This window comes from Marmota flaviventris, chromosome 19 (genome assembly GCF_047511675.1).
Source record: "Marmota flaviventris isolate mMarFla1 chromosome 19, mMarFla1.hap1, whole genome shotgun sequence".
Lineage (NCBI taxonomy): Eukaryota > Metazoa > Chordata > Mammalia > Rodentia > Sciuridae > Marmota > Marmota flaviventris.
In genome coordinates, this window is record NC_092516.1 from 21,947,012 (window position 1) to 21,954,482 (window position 7,471).

Below are 7,471 nucleotides of genomic sequence, written 5' to 3' on the forward strand. Positions count from 1 at the left end.
GCTTATGTTAGTAAAATTGGTGGTAATCATGGCCAATCTAAATTATTGATACTGTTTTCCAACTTTGGTCCCAGTACAGGCTAAGCAGAGAATTTAGCAAGACTGGGATGGAGGTGGGTGTATCAAGAAAGGACTCAACTGAGGAAACTCAATGAGGCTAGGGAACATACCCTGTTCAGTCTAGATGAATAGATAGAGACAGCTCTAACTGTGTAACCTTATTTTCCTTCAAACCACCACGGAATGTTATGAACCAAATAGTATGAGATATAATGTCAAACAGTTTTTTTTTTTTTTTCCCCCTGTACTGGAAATTGAACTAGGAGTTCTTAACCACTGAGCTACATCCCCAGTCCTTTTTATTTTTTATTTTGAGACAGGATCTTGCAAAGTTGCTGAGGCTGGCCTTGAACTTTGATCATTTTGCCTCAGGTTCCTGAGCTGCTGGGATTACAGGTGTGTGCCACCATGCCCAGCCAAACTATTTTTAATGAAATACTCATGTTATAAGAGAGTACAACAAACATTTCAAACTGTAAATCCACTATGGTTGCAGTTATGAAAATAAATTCTCTGGGAAAAAAAAGATAAAACAAATGCCAACATATGCCACCAATGGGATTTATTTTATTTATTTATTTTTTAGAGAGAGAGAGAATTTTTTTTTTTAATATTCTAGTTTTTGGCGGACACAACATCTTTGTTGGTATGTGGTGCTGAGGATCGAACCTGGGCCGCACGCATGCCAGGCGAGCGCGCTACCGCTTGAACCACATTCCCAGCCCCGGGATTTATTTTTTATATTTCTCTGTGTCTCCTCATTTTTGGTAAGGAGTAAGTGCCATCTGAGTGTCCATGTGATGACAGAATGAGAACTAGAGAGGGAGGGAGAGAGAGGGAGAGAGAGAGGTCTCATGGGACACATGCCTAGGAATGCTGTAAATCAGAGATTATCAATGCTATTTTCTTTTTCAAGTCAGTGAGAATATTAATGCTTAACACAAGTAGGAAGTGGCAAAGCCAATTCTGACTCAGAGCTAGTTTACAGCTCAAGACCGTCAGATGTGGTCTGTCTCTGGATGGGATGCACTACCAATGATAAATTGATGGTTTTGTGGGACTCAGCCTTAGCAGTTATCAGTGACATACTTAACAGAATGTTGTTCACTTTTCAGGACCCCCGTAAGCTTGCTGATTCATATAGGGGGAAAGTCTCTGATGGGACTTTTAAATCCTCAGTACTATTCTCCAGTATTCATATTTGCAACAGAGAAAGAACAAATCTCAGATCCAAGCCTTTGTCAAGCTCATGTTCCTAGAAATTTTATTTTCCTTTATATTCATGTATTTATTTTTATTATTACCATCTATTCAAAAGCAAGCGATTCTGGCTTTTACTTATGATTTTTGAATAACATTAACTTTAAATACATATATTAAATATATATAGTAAGAGATTATTTTGGGAAAGATATACAAGAAACTGGGACTATGGAACTGGGAGCCAGTGGTAGGAAAGGGAGGAAGACTTCATTATGAACATTATTGAACCTTTTGAATTTTGAATCATATGAATATATTATCTATTGATATATAACTTTAAATTAACAAGAAAAAAAAGATGCTTGAGGCACTAGCGCCCACCTGTAATCCCAATACCTTGGGAAGCTGAGTGAGGAGGAGGATTGTGAGTTTGATTTCAGTCTGGGCAATTTAATGGGACCCTGTCTCAAAATAAAAATAAGTAAATAAATAAAAAAGACTAAGGATATAGCTCAGTGGTAAAGTGCTCCTGGGTTCAATCCCTAGCACCCCCTGAACCATAAATTTAATATAAAAAGTCTATTAAACTGTATTAGCTAAATACTGTAGGTGTAATGTGGTTATCACAGATATGAAAAATGTACATGGATCATGGGGAAAATTGGGGCTGTTGGTAGATTGCATGAAGAGTCTGGGAAACACTACTGAAAGAAAGCCACGTGGGCTATTTCATGGTGATGACCAGGTTTCAGAAAGGACAGATATCTCTCTTCCCTGTGCCTCAGTTTCCTTATCTAGAGTGGGAAGCAGTTGGCCTACATATTCTCTGACATCACACTGTAGTTGGGTTCTCCAAGAAGCAGATCTTATGACAAAGATTCCAGTGAAAAAGGGCTTAGTGGCATGGTTCAAGAACCATGCATGGGGCTGGGCATGGGGCCAGGCATGGTGGCTCATGCCTGTAATCCCAGTGGCTCGGGAGGCTGAGGCAAGAGGATACCAAGTCAAAGTCACCCTTTTGAGACCCTGTTTCAAAGTAAAAAATACAAAAAGACTGGGGGTGGTGGTGGTGGCGCTGGGGTTGTGGCTCAAGTGGTAGAGCGCTTGCCTCATGTGTGTGAGGCACTGGGTTGATCCTCAGCACCATATAAAAATAAATAAATAAGCAAAATAAAGGTATTGTGTTCATCTACAACTAAAAAAAATAATTAAAAAAAAGAGCTGGGGGATATGGCTCAGTGGTTAAGCACCCCTGGGTTCAATCCCTAGTACTCCCCCCCCCCAAAAAAAAGAAACATTCATACATTCATGGAGATGAGGGATGTGAGACACGAGCCAATGAAGCAGGTTAGTATTATGGGAGTTGGAACTTCATCCCACTGGGAAATGGTGAGAAAATACTTGTTTCATCCCACCTGAGACACTTACACACTGACCCCTGTCAGTCACTGGGAAGGGCTGCTTCAAGGGGTTCACTCCCCTGCATGTCTATCTTGCTCTTTACAAGGGTAGGGTCACTTTCTGAAGCTTGGAGAAAGCCTCTAGGCAGGAATAAGCAACTACAGTGGTTGGAAGTCCCCAGAACACACAGAAGTGCAAAACCGGGGGGGGGGGGGGGGGGGGGGGACGGACCCATGATGATGTCAGTCACATATTCCAACTCTTGTTTGAAGTCTGAGTCTCAGCTTCCTGAGATCAGAGTGGATGTGACAGGAGGGCTTTCAGAGATCCTCAGCCACTGCACAGGGGCAGGACAAAAGGGGAGAGGCAGGGGAACAAATGGGACTGACTCGGGAGTGGGACTGACTCGGGAGGGGCATGGCCAGCAAAGCAGGCTCTGTTGATGTCCTTAGCTGTGCTGAGTCACCTCTGCTGTGAGAATCAAGTTACACTCTCTGGACTGGAGTTGCTGAGACCTGGATCTGCCTACACCTTTGTGTTCAGGAGCAACATTGCAGACATGGAGAAGGGAATGTGGTAGTTTCATGGACCTTTAGGTCTTACACTAGATCTTCGGGGACCTAATCCAGGACAGATTTCCTGAGAATGTTTAGGGGCTAGGATCTCTGGATGTCTGAATGGGAGGACAATTGGGAAAGAGGGGAGACCTTGGGTAGAGGTTAGGTCAGCAAAGATTCTGCAAAAATAAGGTGGGGGCCAAATCCAGGGTCCTGGAAGGAGAAATAGATAGGGATTGAGAGATGGGGCCCTGGGAGAGGATGGGATGAATAAGGGGCACAGGTGGGCTGGGGGCTAGGGCTCCCAGCAATTGGGAGGGACTAGAGGGATTTTGCCAGAAACATCTATTGTGTATTGGTTGGTCAGGATTCAGTGGTCCTCCTTAAGAGGAGCTTCAGCAACTATTTGGCCAAAATGGCTCATTTTGTTGGTGAGGAAACTGAGCCAGCCCCAGGAACTAGTTTCCAGAGCAATATGGAAAGTTAAAGGCAGAATAAAGAGCACATTTGCTTTTTTTCAAATATATTTTTTAGTTGTAAATGGACACAATACCTTTATTTTATATGTTTATTTTTATGTGGCGCCAGGTATCGAACCCAGCCCAGCAAATGCGAGGCACTGGACAACTCAGTGAGATCCTGTTTCTAAATAAAATACAAAATAGGGCTGGGGATTTGGCTCAGTTGTTGAGTACCCCAGAGTTCAATCCCCAGTACTAAAACAAACAACAAAACAAATAAACAAACAGAAACCATCAAACCAACCAACAAACAAATAAATAAACAAAACAAAACCAAAAAAACACATATATTGTGAAATAGAATTCCCGGGCACTGTCATGGCGGGTGTGCTGAAGAAGACCACTGGCCTCGTGGGATTGGCTGTGTGTGAGAGTCCACACGAGAGGCTCAGAATATTGTACACAAAGATTCTTGATGTTCTTGAGCAAATCCCTAAAAATGCAGCGTATAGAAAATATACAGAGCAGATTACAAATGAGAAACTGGGAATGGTTAAAGCGGAATCAGATGTTAAAAAATTAGAAGAGCAACTTCAGCATGGCCAAATAGAAGAGGTGATTCTTCAGGCTGAAAATGAACTAAGTCTGGCAAGAAAAATGCTGCAGTGGAAACCATGGGAGCCATTAAACAGAAAGTTTGAGGGAAGATTTGAAAGTTAATTAGAAAAATTCCTATAGATCTTTATTTCAGAGGTCAAAATCAAAAGTTTCAGTATCTTTAGTATGTTACTTAATTTCATTTCATTATCCTGATAAAAAGAAAAAGCACTTTATTATTACTGTCTAAACAAATTTACTGGTCACCATTTGAGATGAAGTAGTAAGCATGAAAATGGTTAGTTGTGAGAATAATGGCAAAAATAGTTCGTGATAAAATTTTAAATTGTTGACCTCCTTGGCTGTGATCTTATGTATAAAGGAAAACTTAAATATATGATTCTGTAATGACTATCAAATCCATTATAAATGTCATTTTATTAAAAAAAAAAAAAGAATTCCCAATGAAAGAAATATTAAGATGGGTGACATTTTTAAGCTTATTATATTCCAGATTCACAAAGGATCCTGAATCAGATCTATTTTTCATATTCTAGATGGTCCTGGAGCCATTTAACTTTGTCTCTTATTATTCCCAGTTGGTTTACATAGAAATGGCACTCTTTCCTGACTGATTTTGCAGGATGACAGTTGCCAGAGAGTCCAATTGATTTTGTAGAGTCAATACAAATTGGTGATCTGTTGGTGATCTGTTGGATATCTGCAATGACCTGTGCTGACAATTTTTATAGTGAATAGAGGTTCCTGATCCTGCTGCTCCTGTGCTAATCCTGGTGATGTTTTTAGTCCTATGCGTTAGGTAAAAATTAGGGGGCTTTCTTACATCAGAATTTGGAAGGGCATCAGGGCTGTGAGAATGACACAAGTGTACATTGTAAGTTCTATTTAGAAGAATGATTGCTTTCATTTTTAAGTGCCAGGGTAGGGCTTATTTTGGTTATAACTGTTTTTGCTAGGTGCTCAAGACCAAGCTAACCAAATTGACCTTGTTTCCATCTGCTGTTAAGAGTCAGCTGAGTTCCCATTGGAGTCACTCTTGGGGAACTTGAGAGAAGCTTCTTAGCTCTTTTTAGTGCCATCTAAAAAGGTAGGGTCTCCTTGATGATGTGGCTTCCCTTGGAATATCAGGGATGTCTCCTTTGTTCAATGACCCTCCTCTTTGCAGCAGGTGTACCGATTGACTTTTAGTTCTCCAGCAGTCTCATTAATCTCCCTGATTGGGAAGTCCTGAGGCCCAGAGTTGTAAAGCACCTTAGAGAAGTTCTCTTATTCTCTGGGTTTAGGCTGACTCAGAGGGCAGGAGCCAAATATTGTTTTCTTTTCTAAAAAAGCCTGAATCTTTAAGCCTTGGCCTTAAACATTCAGCAAGCCAATCTCACCAGTCTTAAGGTAAGAGAACTGGGCTTTAACTTTAATTTCTATAACCTTACAGTCATTTACCCCTGTTATTTAATTAGGGTCTGTATTACTCCTAAAAGTTAGCTTTATATCCTGTCCTGTAGGTGATGGCTTATTATTATGTTTGTTCTTGAAGAAGTACTTCTGCAAAACATTAACTGGCAACAGCCGTAGAATTATACAAAGAAAATACAAAATGAAATTAACAAGAGAAAAAACACATTCAGTTTGTGTAATAGCTATCTTGAATTTTGCTGAGTTATGGATTATATGCCCCATTTAAGATCACAGTTGTTAGTTGCGGAGCATGCTGAACAGATGTTAGCTGTAAGGTGGGATGAACACTGGACCCTCACCCTCACCCGACTGGTTCCTTGTCGCTTGTTTGCCTCAAGTCATAACACCTGAACCAAAGATAGGCAAAGAGCCCACTTGAATCAAATGTATGAAAGATGATATGTCATGAGCTTTGTAATGTTTTGAACAACCAATTAAAAAAAATCAATTATGAAATTCAGAAGTTGAAAACACACCTAAGCAAGTCACAATTTTATAAAGCTTTGGCTTAACACTGAAAAAAAAAAAAAAAAAAAAAGAGAGAGAGAGCTTTTAACTTTCTTTTTTGGGAAAAAGTGGCAGAATGCTTCCATGTTTTACAATGTTACCTTTGAACAGATCAGGTTCTCCTTAATACCTTCCAAAAATACATTGACATTCTAATTCCAGTGTGAAAAGTAACACAAATTTGGGGCTGTGGCTGTGGCTCAGAGGTCTAGCGCTTGCCTAGCATGTGTGAAGCACTGGGTTTGATCCTCAGCACCACATAAAAATAAAATAAAAATATCGTGTCCACCTAAAACTAAAAAATAAATATTAAAAAAAACTTAAAAAAGAGTAACACAAACTTGTATATATAACTTATTGACAACAAGTTACTTTATCCAAATTTGTTATTTTTATACAAAGTGGAGAATTTTGTTATATATAATTTTAATTTAGAGAACAGCAACTTGGTAAAATGCTTTCCTATGTTTCACATTTAACTAAGTTGAAATTTTAATGCACAATTTAGAATCCAGAATGTATGCAAACAATAATCACAGGTCTGCATGTATTAACAAAAATCAAAAGATAGCCTTAAATCTCTTATACATTTAGGAAACAGTGTTAATCATCAGAAATTGACTTAACTGGGCCGTGGTGCATGCCTGGAATCCCAGAGATTTGGGAGGCTGAGACCAAAGCCAGCCTTAGCAACTGTGAGGCGCTAAGCAACTCAGTGAGACCCTGTCTCTAAATAAAATACAAAACAGGGCTGGGGATGTAACTCAGTGGTCAAGTACCCCTGAGTTCAATCCATGGTACCAAAAAAAAAAAGAAAGAAAGAAATTGACTTAGAGCAAACAGATATGAGGCAGATGAGACAGGTCTTCAAATGAAGTGTGGCTTTAAAAAAATTTTTTTTTTGAATTGTAGATGGACAGAATGCCTTTATTTAATTATACATTATGCTAAGGATAGAACCCAGTGCCTCATACATGCCAGGCAAGTGCTCTGCCATTGAGCCACACCCCAGCCCAGTGTGGCCCTTCTATGTCAGATACTATATATAAAAGAGAGCACTTATTGGTTATTTTGCCAGTAAATTTACATAAACTTTCATTTGATAAACTTTTATATAACACTGAGACAAGGCTTAGAAAGATACATATGTATACCTAGTTGCATAAATTTAGGGTGTCAACAATATTGTTATAACCTAAATAAGAGTTG